Here is a 17,701-nt window from a genome sequence, read left to right as displayed (position 1 = left end):
CTTCTTACTGGCTATTTCTTCAACTTAGAAGCTTCTTCTGTGTTCTACTATGGTGCTTTTAGTGTCTCCGCATACCGCAGCACGCGACATAGCTTTGCAGACGATAAATGTAACCGTTTCAAAGAGAAGAGCGGCCAATTTGACGATCAGGCTTTAAGTCGATTCGATAACAAATGACGGAAACGGACTGATTTCTCAGGTTTTTACTACATATGAACACTTCTCACATTCTCCCATGCAACGCGGATGCTAGTCCTCCTTTCATGCAAAATCTTAAGGTCCTAGGTCATGTCCAAGCCACCAAAGCCGGCTAAAAAGTGAATAATCGACAACTAAAACTTGAATTGTACTACTACTTTCTGGCTATTATTTCAAGTTAGAAGCGTTTCTGTGTTCTACTATGGTGCTTTTAGTGTTTCCGCATACCGCAGCACGCGACATAGCTTTGCAGACGATAAATGTAACCGTTTCAGAGAGAAGAGCGGCCAATGTGACGATCTGGCTTTAAGTCGATTCGATAACAAATGACGAAAGCGGACGGGTTTCTCAGGTTTTTACTACATATGAACACTTTTCACATTCCCGCGTGCAACGCCGCTGCTAGTCCTCCTTTCATGCAAAATCTTAAGGTTCCACCTAATGTCAAAGCCACCAAAGCCGGCTAAAAAGTGAATAATCGACAACTAAAACTTGAATTGTACTACTTCTTACTGGCTATTACTTCAAATTTGAAGCTTCTTCTGTGTTCTACTATGGTACTTTTAGTGTTTCGGCATACCGCAGCACGCGACATAGCTTTGCAGACGATAAATGTAACCGTCTCAGAGAGAAAAGCGGCCAATGTGACGATCTGGCTTTAAGTCGATACGATAACAAATGACGAAAACCCACGGATTTCTCAGGTTTTTACTACATATGAACACTTTTCACATTCTTCCATGCAACGCTGCTGCTTGTCCTCTTTTCATGCAAAATCTTAAGGTCCTAGGTTATGTCCAAGCCACCGAAGACGGCTAAAAAGTGAATAATCGATAACTAAAACTTGAATTGTACTACTTCTTACTGGCTATTACTTCAACTTAGAAGCTTCTTCTGTGTTGTTCTATGGTGCTTTTAGTGTTTCCGCATACCGCAGCACGCAAAATAGCTTTGCAGCCGATAAGTGTAACCGTTTCAGAGAGAAGAGCGATCTGGCTTTAAGTCGATTCGATATCAAATGACGAAAACGGACGGATTTCTCAGGTTTTTACTACATATGAACACTTTTCACATTCTCCCGTGCTACGCGGCTGATAGTCCTCCTTCCATGCAAAATCTTAAGGTCCTAGGTCATGTCCAAGCCACCAAAGCCGGCTAAAAAGTGAATAATCGACAACTAAAACTTGAATTGTACTACGTCTTACTGGCTATTACTTCAACGTAGAAGCTTCTTCTGTGTTCTTCTATGGTGCTTTTAGTGTCTCCGCATACCGCAGCACGCGACATAGCTTTGCAGACGACAAATGTAACCGTTTCAGAGAGAAGAACGGCCAATGTGACGATCTGGCTTTAAGTCGATTCGATAACAAATGACGAAAACGGACGGATTTCTCAGGTTTTTACTACATATGAACACTTTTCACATTCTCCCGTGCAACGCGGCTGCAAGTCCTCCTTTCATGGAAAATCTTAAGGTCCTAGGTCATGTCCAAGCCACCAAAGAAGGCTAAAAAGTGAATAATCGACAACTAAAACTTGAATTGTACTACTTCTTTCTGGCTATTACTTCAACTTAGAAGATTCTTCTGTGTTCTACTATGGTGCTTTTAGTGTTTCCGCATACCGCACCACGCGACATAGCTTTGCAGACGATAAATGTAACCGTCTCAGAGAGAACAGCGGCCAATGTGACGATCTGGCTTTAAGTCGATTCGATAACAAATAACGAAAACGGACGGATTTCTCAGGTTTTTACTACGTATGAACACTCTTCACATTCTCCCGTGCAACGCGGCTGCTAGTCCTCCTTTCATGCTAAATCGTAAGGTCCCAGGTCATGTCCAAGCCACCAAAGCCGGCTAAAAAGTGAATAATCGACAACTAAAACTTGAATTGTACTTTTTCTTACTGGCTATTACTTCAACATAGAAGCTTCTTCTGTGTTCTACTATGGTGCTTTTAGTGTTTCCGCATACCGCAGCACGCGACATAGCTTTGTAGACAATAAATGTACCATTTCAGAGAGAAGAGCGGCCAATGTGACGATCTGGCTTTAAGTCGATTCGATAACAAATGATGAAAACGGACGGATTTCTCAGGTTTGCACTACATATGAACACTTTTCACATTCTCCCGTGCAACGCGGCTACTAGTCCTCCTTTCATGCAAAATCTTATGATCCTAGGTCATGTCATAGCCACCAAAGCCGGCTAAAAAGTGAATAATCGATAACTAAAACTTGAATTGTACAACTTCTTACTGGCTATCACTTCAACTTAGAAGCTTCTTCTGTGTTCTACTATGGTGCTTTTAGTGTCTCCGCATACCGCAGTTCGCGACATAGCTTTGCAGACGATTAATGTAACCGTCTCAGAGAGAAGAGCTGCCAATGTGACGATCTGGCTTTAAGGCGATTCGATAACAAATGAAGAAAACGGACGGATTTCTCAGGTTTTTACTGCATATGAACACTTTTCACATTCTCCCATGCAACGCGGCTGCTAGTCCTCCATTCATGCAAAATCTTAAGGTCCTAGGTCATGTCCAAGCCACCAAAGCCGGCTATCAGGTGTATAATCGATAACTAAAACTTGAATTGTACTACTTCTTACTGGCTATTGCATCAACTTAGAAGCTTCTTCTGTGTTCTACTATGGTGCTTTTAGTGTTTCCGCATAACGAAGCACACGACATAGCTTTGCAGACGATAAATGTAACCGTCTTAGAGAGAAAAGCGGCCTATGTGACGATCTGGCTTTAAGTCGATTCGATAACAAATGACGAAAACGTACGGATTTTCAGGTTTTTACTACATATGAACACTTTTCACATTCTCCCATGCAACGCGGCTGCTAGTCCTCCTTTCATGCAAAATCTTAAGGTCCTAGGGCATGTTCAAGCCAACAAAGGCGGCTAAAAAGTGAATAATTGACAACTAAAACTTCAATTGTACTACTTCTTACTGGCTATTACTTCAACATAGAAGCTTCTTCTGTGTTCTACTATGGTGCTTTTAGTGTTCCCGCATACCGCAGCACGCGACATAGCTTTGTAGACGATAAATGTACCATTTCAGAGAGAAGAGCGGCCAATGTGACGATCTGGCTTTAAGTCGATTCGATAACAAATGATGAAAACGGCGGGATTTCTCAGGTTTGTACTACATATGAACACTTTTCACATTCTCCCGTGCAACGCGGCTGCTAGTCCTCCTTTCATGCAAGATCTTATGATCCTAGGTCATGTCATAGCCACCAAACCCGGCTAAAAAGTGAACAATCGACAACTAAAACTTGAATTTTACTACTTCTTACTGGCGTTTACTTCAACTTAGAAGCTTCTTCTGTGTTCTACTATCGTGCTTTTAGTGTCTCCGCATACCGCAGCACGCGACATAGCTTTGCAGACGATAAATGTGACCATCTCAGAGAGAAAGGCGGCCAATGTGACGATCTGGTTTTAAGTCGATTCGATAAAAAATGACGAAAACGGACGGATTTCTCAGGTTTTTACTGCATATGAACATTTTTCACATTCTCCCGCGCAACTCGGCTGCTAGTCCTCCTTTCATGCAAAATCTTAAGGTCCTAGGTCATGTCATAGCCACCAAAGCCGGCTAATAAGTGAACAATCGACAACTAAAACTTGAATTGTACTACTTCTTACTGGCTATTACTTCAACTTAGGAGCTTCTTCTGTGTTCTACTATCGTGCTTTTAGTGTTTCCGCATACCGCAGCACGCGACATAGCTTTGCAGACAACAAATGTAACCGTCTCAGAGAGAAAAGCGGCCAATGTGAAGATCTGGCTTTAAGTCGATTCGATAACAAATGACGAAAACGGACGGATTTCTCAGGTTTTTACTGCATATGAACACTTTTCACATTCTCCCGTGCAACTCGGCTGCTAGTCCTCCTTTCATGCAAAATCTTAAGGTCCTAGGTCATGTCCAAGCCACCAAAACCGGCTAAAAAGTAAATAATCGACAACTAAAACTTGAATTGTACAACTTCTTACTGGCTATTACTTCAACTTAGAAGCTTCTTCTGTGTTGTTCTATGGTGCTTTTAGTGTTTCCGCATACCGCAGCAGGCAAAATAGCTTTGCAGCCGATAAGTGTAACCGTTTCAGAGAGAAGAGCGATCTGGCTTTAAGTCGATTCGATATCAAATGACGAAAACGGACGGATTTCTCAGGTTTTTACTACATATGAACACTTTTCACATTCTCCCATGCAACGCGGCTGATAGTCCTCCTTCCATGCAAAATCTTAAGGTCCTAGGTCATGTCCAAGCCACCAAAGCCGGCTAAAAAGTGAATAATCGACAACTAAAACTTGAATTGTACTACGTCTTACTGGCTATTACTTCAACGTAGGAGCTTCTTCTGTGTTCTTCTATGGTGCTTTTAGTGTCTCCGCATACCGCAGCACGCGACATAGCTTTGCAAACGATAAATGTAACCGTTTCAGAGAGAAGAACGGCCAATGTGACGATCTGGCTTTAAGTCGATTCGATAACAAATGACGAAAACGGACGGATTTCTCAGGTTTTTACTACATATGAACACTTTTCACATTCTCCCGTGCAACGAGGCTGCAAGTCCTCCTTTCATGGAAAATCTTAAGGTCCTAGGTCATGTCCAAGCCACCAAAGAAGGCTAAAAAGTGAATAATCGACAACTAAAACTTGAATTGTACTACTTCTTACTGGCTATTACTTCAACTTAGAAGATTCTTCTGTGTTCTACTATGGTGCTTTTAGTGTTTCCGCATACCGCACCACGCGACATAGCTTTGCAGACGATAAATGTAACCGTCTCATAGAGAAAAGCGGCCAATGTGACGATCTGGCTTTAAGTCGATTCGATAACAAATGACGAAAACGGACGGATTTCTCAGGTTTTTACTACGTATGAACACTCTTCACATTCTCCCGTGCAACGCGGCTGCTAGTCCTCCTTTCATGCTAAATCGTAAGGTCCCACGTCATGTCCAAGCCACCAAAGCCGGCCTAAAAGTGAATAATCGACAACTAAAACTTGAATTGTACTACTTCTTACTGGCTATTACTTCAACATAGAAGCTTCTTCTGTGTTCTACTATGGTGCTTTTAGTGTTTCCGCATACCGCAGCACGCGACACAGCTTTGTAGACAATAAATGTACCATTTCAGAGAGAAGAGCGGCCAATGTGACGATCTGGCTTTAAGTCGATTCGATAACAAATGATGAAAACGGACGGATGTCTCAGGTTTGCACTACATATGAACACTTTTCACATTCTCCCGTGCAACGCGGCTGCTAGTCCTCCTTTCATGCAAAATCTTATGATCCTAGGTCATGTCATAGCCACCAAAGCCGGCTAAAAAGTGAACAATCGACAACTAAAACTTGAATTGTACTACTTCTTACTGGCTTTTACTTCAACTCAGAAGCTTCTTCTGTGTTCTACTATCGTGCTTTTAGTGTCTCCGCATACCGCAGCACGCGACATAGCTTGGCAGACGATAAATGTGACCGTCTCAGAGAGAAAAGCGGCCAATGTGACGATCTGGCTATAAGTCGATTCGATAACAAATGACGAAAACGGACAGATTTCTCAGGTTTTTACTACATATGAACACTTTTCACATTCTCCCGTGCAACGTGGCTGCTAGTCCTCCTTTCATGCAAAATCTTAAACTTCCACCTCATGTCCAAGCCTCCAAAGCCGGCTAAAAAGTGAATAATCGATAACTAAAACTTGAATTGTACAACTTCTTACTGGCTATCACTTCAACTTAGAAGCTTCTTCTGTGTTCTACTATGGTGCTTTTAGTGTTTCCGCATACCGCAGCACGCGACATAGCTTTGTAGACGATAAATGTACCATTTCAGAGAGAAGAGCGGCCAATTTGACGATCTGGCTTTAAGTCGATTCGATAACAAATGATGAAAACGGCCGGATTTCTCAGGTTTGTACTACATATGAACACTTTTCACATTCTCCCGTGCAACGCGGCTGCTAGTCCTCCTTTCATGCAAGATCTTATGATCCTAGGTCATGTCATAGCCACCAAATCCGGCTAAAAAGTGAACAATCGACAACTAAAACTTGAATTGTACTACTTCTTACTGGCTATTACTTCAACTTAGGAGCTTCTTCTGTGTTCTACTATCGTGCTTTTAGTGTTTCCGCATACCGCAGCACGCGACATAGCTTTGCAGGCAACATATGTAACCGTCTCAGAGAGAAAAGCGGCCAATGTGAAGAACTGGCTTTAAGTCGATTCGATAAAAAATGACGAAAACGGATGGATTTCTCAGGTTTTTACTGCATATGAACACTTTTCACATTCTCCCGTGCAACTCGGCTGCTAGCCCTCCTTTCATGCAAAATCTTAAGGTCCTAGGTCATGTCCAAGCCACAAAAACCGGCTAAAAAGTAAATAATCGACAACTAAAACTTGAATTGTACTACTTCTTACTGGCTATTACTTCAACTTAGAAGCTTCTTCTGTGTAGATCTATGGTGCTTTTAGTGTTTCCGCATACCGCAGCAGGCAAAATAGCTTTGCAGCCGATAAGTGTAACCGTTTCAGAGAGAAGAGCGATCTGGCTTTAAGTCGATTCGATATCAAATGACAAGAACGGACGGATTTCTCAGGTTTTTACTACATATGAACACTTTTCACATTCTCCCATGCAACGCGGCTGATAGTCCTCCTTCCATGCAAAATCTTAAGGTCCTAGGTCATGTCCAAGCCACCAAAGCCGGCTAAAAAGTGAATAATCGACAACTAAAACTTGAATTGTACTACGTCTTACTGGCTATTACTTCAACGTAGGAGCTTCTTCTGTGTTCTTCTATGGTGCTTTTAGTGTCTCCGCATACCGCAGCACGCGACATAGCTTTGCAGACGATAAATGTAACCGTTTCAGAGAGAAGAACGGCCAATGTGACGATCTGGCTTTAAGTCGATTCAATAACAAATGACGAAAAAGGACGGATTTCTCAGGTTTTTACTACATATGAACACTTTTCACATTCTCCCGTGCAACGCGGCTGCAAGTCCTCCTTTCATGGAAAATCTTAACGTCCTAGGTCATGTCCAAGCCACCAAAGAAGGCTAAAAAGTGAATAATCGACAACTAAAACTTGAATTGTACTACTTCTTACTGGCTATTGCATCAACTTAGAAGCTTCTTCTGTGTTCTACTATGGTGCTTTTAGTGTTTCCGCATAACGAAGCACACGACATAGCTTTGCAGACGATAAATGTAACCGTCTTAGAGAGAAAAGCGGCCTATGTGACGATCTGGCTTTAAGTCGATTCGATAACAAATGACGAAAACGTACGGATTTCTCAGGTTTTTACTACATATGAACACTTTTCACATTCTCCCATGCAACGCGGCTGCTAGTCCTCCTTTCATGCAAAATCTTAAGGTCCTAGGGCATGTTCAAGCCAACAAAGGCGGCTAAAAAGTGAATAATTTACAACTAAAACTTCAATTGTACTACTTCTTACTGGCTATTACTTCAACATAGAAGCTTCTTCTGTGTTCTACTATGGTGCTTTTAGTGTTTCCGCATACCGCAGCACGCGACATAGCTTTGTAGACGATAAATGTACCATTTCAGAGAGAAGAGCGGCCAATGTGACGATCTGGCTTTAAGTCGATTCGATAACAAATGATGAAAACGGCCGGATTTCTCAGGTTTGTACTACATATGAACACTTTTCACATTCTCCCGTGCAACGCGGCTGCTAGTCCTCCTTTCATGCAAGATCTTATGATCCTAGGTCATGTCATAGCCACCAAAGCCAGCTAAAAAGTGAACAATCGACAACTAAAACTTGAATTGTACTACTTCTTACTGGCGTTTACTTCAACTTAGAAGCTTCTTCTGTGTTCTACTATCGTGCTTTTAGTGTCTCCGCATACCGCAGCACGCGACATAGCTTTGCAGACGATAAATGTGACCATCTCAGAGAGAAAAGCGGCCAATGTGACGATCTGGTTTTAAGTCGATTCGATAAAAAATGACGAAAACGGATGGATTTCTCAGGTTTTTACTGCATATGAACACTTTTCACATTCTCCCGTGCAACTCGGCTGCTAGTCCTCCTTTCATGCAAAATCTTAAGGTCCTAGGTCATGTCATAGCCACCAAAGCCGGCTAATAAGTGAACAATCGACAACTAAAACTTGAATTGTACTACTTCTTACTGGCTATTACTTCAACTTAGGAGCTTCTTCTGTGTTCTACTATCGTGCTTTTAGTGTTTCCGCATACCGCAGCACGCGACATAGCTTTGCAGACAACAAATGTAACCGTCTCAGAGAGAAAAGCGGCCAATGTGAAGATCTGGCTTTAAGTCGATTCGATAAAAAATGACGAAAACGGACGGATTTCTCAGGTTTTTACTGCATATGAACACTTTTCACATTCTCCCGTGCAACTCGGCTGCTAGTCCTCCTTTCATGCAAAATCTTAAGGTCCTAGGTCATGTACAAGCCACCAAAGCCGGCTAAAAAGTAAATAATCGACAACTAAAACTTGAATTGTACTACTTCTTACTGGCTATTACTTCAACTTAGAAGCTTCTTCTGTGTTGTTCTATGGTGCTTTTAGTGTTTCCGCATACCGCAGCACGCAAAATAGCTTTGCAGCCGATAAGTGTAACCGTTTCAGAGAGAAGAGCGATCTGGCTTTAAGTCGATTCGATATCAAATGACGAAAACGGACGGATTTCTCAGGTTTTTACTACATATGAACACTTTTCACATTCTCCCATGCATCGCGGCTGATAGTCCTCCTTCCATGCAAAATCTTAAGGTCCTAGGTCATGTCCAAGCCACCAAAGCCGGCTAAAAAGTGAATAATCGACAACTAAAACTTGAATTGTACTACGTCTTACTGGCTATTACTTCAACGTAGGAGCTTCTTCTGTGTTCTTCTATGGTGCTTTTAGTGTCTCCGCATACCGCAGCACGCGACATAGCTTTGCAGACGATAAATGTAACCGTTTCAGAGAGAAGAACGGCCAATGTGACGATCTGGCTTTAAGTCGATTCGATAACAAATGACGAAAACGGACGGATTTCTCAGGTTTTTACTACATATGAACACTTTTCACATTCTCCCGTGCAACGCGGCTGCAAGTCCTCCTTTCATGGAAAATCTTAAGGGCCTAGGTCATGTCCAAGCTACCAAAGAAGGCTAAAAAGTGAATAATCGACAACTAAAACTTGAATTGTACTACTTCTTACTGGCTATTACTTCAACATAGAAGCTTCTTCTGTGTTCTACTATGGTGCTTTTAGTGTTTCCGCATAACGAAGCACACGACATGGCTTTGCAGACGATAAATGTAACCGTCTTAGAGAGAAAAGCGGCCTATGAGACGATCTGGCTTTAAGTCGATTCGATAACAAATGACGAAAACGTACGGATTTCTCAGGTTTTTACTACATATGAACACTTTTCACATTCTCCCATGCAACGCGGCTGCTAGTCCTCCTTTCATGCAAAATCTTAAGGTCCTAGGGCATGTTCAAGCCAACAAAGGCGGCTAAAAAGTGAATAATTTCCAACTAAAACTTCAATTGTACTACTTCTTACTGGCTATTACTTCAACATAGAAGCTTCTTCTGTGTTCTACTATGGTGCTTTTAGTGTTTCCGCATACCGCAGCACGCGACATAGCTTTGTAGACGATAAATGTACCATTTCAGAGAGAAGAGCGGCCAATGTGACGATCTGGCTTTAAGTCGATTCGATAACAAATGATGAAAACGGCCGGATTTCTCAGGTTTGTACTACATATGAACACTTTTCACATTCTCCCGTGCAACGCGGCTGCTAGTCCTCCTTTCATGCAAGATCTTATGATCCTAGGTCATGTCATAGCCACCAAAGCCAGCTAAAAAGTGAACAATCGACAACTAAAACTTGAATTGTACTACTTCTTACTGGCGTTTACTTCAACTTAGAAGCTTCTTCTGTGTTCTACTATCGTGCTTTTAGTGTCTCCGCATACCGCAGCACGCGACATAGCTTTGCAGACGATAAATGTGACCATCTCAGAGAGAAAAGCGGCCAATGTGACGATCTGGTTTTAAGTCGATTCGATAAAAAATGACGAAAACGGACGGATTTCTCAGGTTTTTACTGCATATGAACACTTTTCACATTCTCCCGTGCAACTCGGCTGCTAGTCCTCCTTTCATGCAAAATCTTAAGGTCCTAGGTCATGTCATAGCCACCAAAGCCGGCTAATAAGTGAACAATCGACAACTAAAACTTGAATTGTACTACTTCTTACTGGCTTTTACTTCAACTTAGAAGCTTCTTCTGTGTTCTACTATGGTGCTTTTAGTGTCTCCGCATACTGCAGTTCGCGACATAGCTTTGCAGACGATTAATGTAACCGTCTCAGAGAGAAGAGCGGCCAATGTGACGATCTGGCTTTAAGGCGATTAGATAACAAATGACGAAAATGGACGGATTTCTCAGGTTTTTACTACATATGAACACATTTCACATTCTCCCGTGCAACGCGGTTGCTATTCCTCCTCTCATGGAAAATCTTAAGGTCCTAGGTCATGTCATAGCCACCAAAGCCGGCTAATAAGTGAACAATCGACAACTAAAACTTGAATTGTACTACTTCATACTGGCTATTACTTCAACTTAGGAGCTTCTTCTGTGTTCTACTATCGTGCTTTTAGTGTCTCCGCATACCGAAGCACGCGACATAGCTTTGCAGACAACAAATGTAACCGTCTCAGAGAGAAAAGCGCCAATGTGACGATCTGGCTTTAAGTCGATTCGATAACAAATGACGAAAACGGACGGATTTCTCAGGTTTTTACTACATATGAACACATTTCACATTCTCCCGTGCAACGCGGCTGCAAGTACTCCTTTCATGCAAAATCTTAAGGTCCTAGGTCATGTCCAAGCCACCATAGAAGGCTAAAAAGTGAATAATCGACAACTAAAACTTGAATTGTACTACTTCTTACTGGCGTTTACTTCAACTTAGAAGCTTCTTCTGTGTTCTACTATCGTGCTTTTAGTGTCTCCGCATACCGCAGCACGCGACATAGCTTTGCAGACGATAAATGTGACCATCTCAGAGAGAAAAGCGGCCAATGTGACGATCTGGTTTTAAGTCGATTCGATAAAAAATGACGAAAACGGACGGATTTCTCAGGTTTTTACTGCATATGAACACTTTTCACATTCTCCCGTGCAACTCGGCTGCTAGTCCTCCTTTCATGCAAAATCTTAAGGTCCTAGGTCATGTCATAGCCACCAAAGCCGGCTAATAAGTGAACAATCGACAACTAAAACTTGAATTGTACTACTTCTTACTGGCTTTTACTTCAACTTAGAAGCTTCTTCTGTGTTCTACTATGGTGCTTTTAGTGTCTCCGCATACTGCAGTTCGCGACATAGCTTTGCAGACGATTAATGTAACCGTCTCAGAGAGAAGAGCGGCCAATGTGAGGATCTGTCTTTAAGTCGATTCGATAACAAATGACGAAAACGGGCGGATTTCTCAGGTTTTTACTACATATGAACACTCTTCACATTCTCCCGTGCAACACGGCTGCTAGTCCTCCTTTGATGCAAAATCTTAAGGTCCTAGGTCATGTCCAAGCCACCAAAGCCAGCTAAAAAGTGAACAATCGACAACTAAAACTTGAATTGTACTACTTCTTACTGGCGTTTACTTCAACTTAGAAGCTTCTTCTGTGTTCTACTATCGTGCTTTTAGTGTCTCCGCATACCGCAGCACGCGACATAGCTTTGCAGACGATAAATGTGACCATCTCAGAGAGAAAAGCGGCCAATGTGACGATCTGGTTTTACGTCGATTCGATAAAAAATGACGAAAACGGACGGATTTCTCAGGTTTTTTTTGCATATGAACACTTTTCACATTCTCGCGGGCAACGCGGCTTCTACTCCTCCTTTCATGCAAAGTCTTAAGGTCCTAGGTCATGTCCAAGCCACCAAAGACGGCTAAAAAGTGAATAATCGATAACTAAAACTTGAATTGTACTACGTCTTACTGGCTATTACTTCAACGTAGAAGCTTCTTCTGTGTTCTTCTATCGTGCTTTTAGTGTCTCCGCATTCCGCAGCACGCGACATAGCTTTGCAGACGATAAATGTAACCGTTTCAGAGAGAAGAACGGCCAATGTGACGATCTGGCTTTAAGTCGATTCGATAACAAATGACGAAAACGGACGGATTTCTCAGGTTTTTACTACATATGAACACTTTTCACATTCTCCCGTGCAACGCGGCTGCAAGTCCTCCTTTCATGGAAAATCTTAAGGTCCTAGGTCATGTCCAAGCCACCAAAGAAGGCTAAAAAGTGAATAATCGACAACTAAAACTTGAATTGTACTACTTCTTACTGGCTATTACTTCAACATAGAAGCTTCTTCTGTGTTCTACTATGGTGCTTTTAGTGTTTCCGCATACCGCAGCACGCGACATAGCTTTGCAGACAACAAATGTAACCGTCTCAGAGAGAAAAGCGGCCAATGTGACGATCTGGCTTTAAGTCCATTCGATAACAAATGACGAAAACGGACGGATTTCACAGGTTTTTACTACATATGAACACTTTTCACATTCTCCCATGCAACGCGGCTGCTAGACCTCCTTTCATGCAAAATCTTAAGGTCCTAGGGCATGTCCAAGCCAACAAAGGCTGCTAAAAAGTGAATAATTGACAACTAAAACATCAATTGTACTACATCTTACTGGATATTACTTCAACATAGAAGCTTCTTCAGTGTTCTACTATGGTGCTTTTAGTGTTTCCGCATACCGCAGCACGCGACAAAGCTTTGTAGACGATAAATGTACCATTTCAGAGAGAAGAGCGGCCAATGTGACGATCTGGCTTTAAGTCGATTCGATAACAAATGATGAAAACGGACGGATTTCTCAGGTTTGTACTACATATGAACACTTTTCACATTCTCCCGTGCAACGCGGCTGCTAGTCCTCTTTCATGCAAAATCTTATGATCCTAGGTCATGTCATAGCCACCAAAGCCGGCTAAAAAGTGAACAATCGACAACTAAAACTTGAATTGTACTACTTCTTACTGGCTTTTACTTCAACTTAGAAGCTTCTTCTGTGTTCTACTATGGTGCTTTTAGTGTCTCCGCATACTGCAGTTCGCGACATAGCTTTGCAGACGATTAATGTAACCGTCTCAGAGAGAAGAGCGGCCAATGTGACGATCTGGCTTTAAGGCGATTAGATAACAAATGACGAAAATGGACGGATTTCTCAGGTTTTTACTACATATGAACACATTTCACATTCTCCCGTGCAACGCGGTTGCTATTCCTCCTCTCATGGAAAATCTTAAGGTCCTAGGTCATGTCATAGCCACCAAAGCCGGCTAATAAGTGAACAATCGACAACTAAAACTTGAATTGTACTACTTCATACTGGCTATTACTTCAACTTAGGAGCTTCTTCTGTGTTCTACTATCGTGCTTTTAGTGTCTCCGCATACCGAAGCACGCGACATAGCTTTGCAGACAACAAATGTAACCGTCTCAGAGAGAAAAGCGCCAATGTGACGATCTGGCTTTAAGTCGATTCGATAACAAATGACGAAAACGGACGGATTTCTCAGGTTTTTACTACATATGAACACATTTCACATTCTCCCGTGCAACGCGGCTGCAAGTACTCCTTTCATGCAAAATCTTAAGGTCCTAGGTCATGTCCAAGCCACCATAGAAGGCTAAAAAGTGAATAATCGACAACTAAAACTTGAATAGTACTACTTATTACTGGCTATTACTTCAACTTAGAAGCTTCTTCTGTGTTCTACTATGGTGCTTTTAGTGTCTCCGCATACCGCAGCACGCGACATAGCTTTGCAGACAACAAATGTAACCGTCTCAGAGAGAAAAGGGGGCCAATGTGAGGATCTGGCTTTAAGTCGATTCGATAACAAATGACGAAAACGGGCGGATTTCTCAGGTTTTTACTACATATGAACACTCTTCACATTCTCCCGTGCAACGCGGCTGCTAGTCCTCCTTTCATGCTAAATCGTAAGGTCCCACGTCATGTCCAAGCCACCAAAGCCGGCTAAAAAGTGAATAATCGACAACTAAAACTTGAATTGTACTACTTCTTACTGGCTATTACTTCAACATAGAAGCTTCTTCTGTGTTCTACTATGGTGCTTTTAGTGTTTCCGCATACCGCAGCACGCGACACAGCTTTGTAGACAATAAATGTACCATTTCAGAGAGAAGAGCGGCCAATGTGACGATCTGGCTTTAAGTCGATTCGATAACAAATGACGAAAACGGAAGGATTTATCAGGTTTTTACTACATATGAACACTTTTCACATTCTCCCATGCAACGCGGCTGCTAGTCCTCCTTTCATGCTAAATCTTAAGGTCCTAGGGCATGTTCAAGCCAACAAAGGCGGCTAAAAAGTGAATAATTGTTAACTAAAACTTCTATTGTACTACTTCTTACTGGCTATTACTTCAACATAGAAGCTTCTTCTGTGTTCTACTATGGTGCTTTTAGTGTTTCCGCATACCGCAGCACGCGACATAGCTTTGTAGACGATAAATGTACCATTTCAGACAGAAGAGCGGCCAATGTGACGATCTGGCTTTAAGTCGATTCGATAACAAATGATGAAAACGGACGGATTTCTCAGGTTTGTACTACATATGAACACTTTTCACATTCTCCCGTGCAACGCGGCTGCTAGTCCTCCTTTCATGCAAAATCTTATGATCCTAGGTCATGTCATAGCCACCAAAGCCGGCTAAAAAGTGAACAATCGACAACTAAAACTTGAATTGTACTACTTCTTACTGGCTTTTACTTCAACTTAGAAGCTCCTTCAGTGTTCTACTATGGTGCTTTTAGTGTTTCCGCATACCGCAGCACTCGACATAGCTTTGAAGACGATAAATGTACCATTTCAGAGAGAAGAGCGGCCAATGTGACGATCTGGCTTTAAGTCGATTCGATAACAAATGATGAAAACGGCCGGATTTCTCAGGTTTGTACTACATATGAACACTTTTCACATTCTCCCGTGCAACGCGGCTGCTAGTCCTCCTTTCATGCAAAATCTTAAGGTTCCACCTCATGTCCAAGCCACCAAAGCCGGCTAAAAAGTGAATAATCAATAACTAAAACTTGAATTGTACTACTTCTTACTGGCTATTACTTCAACTTAGAAGCATCTTCTGGGTTCTTCAATGGTGCTTTTAGTGTCTGCGCATACCGCAGCACGCGACATAGCTTTGCAGACGATAAATGTGACCGTCTCAGAGAGAAAAGCGGCCAATGTGACGATCTGGCTTTAAGTCGATTCGATAACAAATGACGAAAACGGACGGATTTCTCAGGTTTTTACTACATATGAACACATTTCACATTCTCCCGTGCAACGCGGCTGCAAGTACTCCTTTCATGCAAAATCTTAAGGTCCTAGGTCATGTCCAAGCCACCAAAGCCGGCTAAAAAGGGAATAATCGACAACTAAAACTTGAATAGTACTACTTATTACTGCCTATTACTTCAACTTAGAAGGTTCTTCTGTGTTCTACTATGGTGCTTTTAGTGTCTCCGCATACCACAGCACACGACATAGCTTTGCAGACAACAATTGTAACCGTCTCAGAGAGAAAAGGGGGCCAATGTGAGGATCTGGCTTTAAGTCGATTCGATAACAAATGACGAAAACGGGCGGATTTCTCAGGTTTTTACTACATATGAACACTTTTCACATTCTCCCATGCAACGCGGCTGCTAGTCCTCCTTTGATGCAAAATCTTAAGGTTCCACCTCATGTCCAAGCCACCAAAGCCGGCTAAAAAGTGAATAATCGACAACTAAAACTTGAATAGTACTACTTCTTACTGGCTATTACTTCAACTTAGAAGCTTCTTCTGTGTTCTACTATGGTGCTTTTAGTGTCTCCGCATACCGCAGCAAACGACATAGCTCTGCAGGCGATAAATGTAACCGTCTCAGAGAGAAAAGCGGCCAATGTGACGATCTGGCTTTAAGTCGATTCGATAACAAATGACGAAGACGGACGGATTTCTCAGGTTTTCACTACATATGAACACTTTTCACATTCTCCCATGCAACGTGGCTGCTAGTCCTCATTTCAGGCAAAATCTTAAGGTAATAGGTCATGTCCAAGCCACCAAAGCCGGCTAAAAAGTGAATAATCGACAACCAAAACTTCAATTGTACTACTTCGTACTGGCTGTTACTTCAACATAAAAGCTTCTTCTGTGTTCCACTATGGTGCTTTTAGTGTTTCCGCAAACCGGAGCACGCGACATAGCTTTGCAGACAGTATATGTAACCTTCTCAGAGAGAAAAGCGGCCTATGTGACGATCTGGCTTTAAGTCGATTCGATAACAAAAGACGAAAACGGACGGATTTCTCAGGTTTTTACTACATATGAACCTTTTTCACATTCTCCCATGCAACGCGGCTGCTAGTCCTCCTATCATGCAAAATCTTAAGGTCCTAGGTCATGTCCAAGCCACCAAAGCCGGCTAAAATGTGAATAATCGACAACTAAAACTTGAATTGTACTAATTCTTACTGGCTATTACTTCAACTTAGAAGCTTCTTCTGTGTTCTAATATGGTGCTTTTAGTGTCTCCGCACACCGCAGCACGCGACGTAGTTTTGCAGACGATAAATGTAACCGTCTCAGAGAGAAAAGCGGCCAATGTGACGATCTGGCTTTAAGTCGATTCGATAACAAATGACGAAAACGGACGCATTTCTCAGGTTTTTACTACATATGAACACTTTTCACATTCTCCCATGCAACGTGGCTGCTAGTCCTCAATTCATGCAAAATCTTAAGGTCCAAGGTCATGTCCAAGCCACCAAAGCCGGCTAAAGAGTGAATAATCGACAACTAAAACTTGAATAGTACTACTTATTACCTGCTATTACTTCAACTTAGAAGCTTCATCTGTGTTCTACTATGGTGCCTTTAGTGTCTCCGCATACCGCAGCACGCGACATAGCTTTGCAGACGATAAATGTGACCGTCTCAGAGAGAAAAGCGGCTAATGTGACGATCTGGCTTTAAGTCGATTCGAAAACAAATGACGAAAACGGATAGATTTCTTATGTTTTTACTACATATGAACACTTTTCACATTCTCCCGTGCAACGCGGCTGCTAGTCCTCCTTTGATGCAAAATCTTAAGGTTCCACCTCATGTCCGAGCCACCAAAGCCGGCTAAAAAGTGAATAATCGACAACTAAAACTTGAATAGTACTACTTCTTACTGGCTATTACTTCAACTTAGAAGCTTCTTCTGTGTTCTACTATGGTGCTTTTAGTGTCTCCGCATACCGCAGCACGCGACATAGCTTTGCAGGCGATAATTGTAACCGTCTCAGAGAGAAAAGCGGCCAATGTGACGATCTGGCTTTAAGTCGA

The sequence above is a fragment of the Schistocerca gregaria genome, unplaced genomic scaffold (genome assembly GCF_023897955.1).
Source record: "Schistocerca gregaria isolate iqSchGreg1 unplaced genomic scaffold, iqSchGreg1.2 ptg000553l, whole genome shotgun sequence".
In the NCBI taxonomy this organism is placed as follows: domain Eukaryota; kingdom Metazoa; phylum Arthropoda; class Insecta; order Orthoptera; family Acrididae; genus Schistocerca; species Schistocerca gregaria.
Note: the sequence above shows the minus strand (reverse complement) of the source record.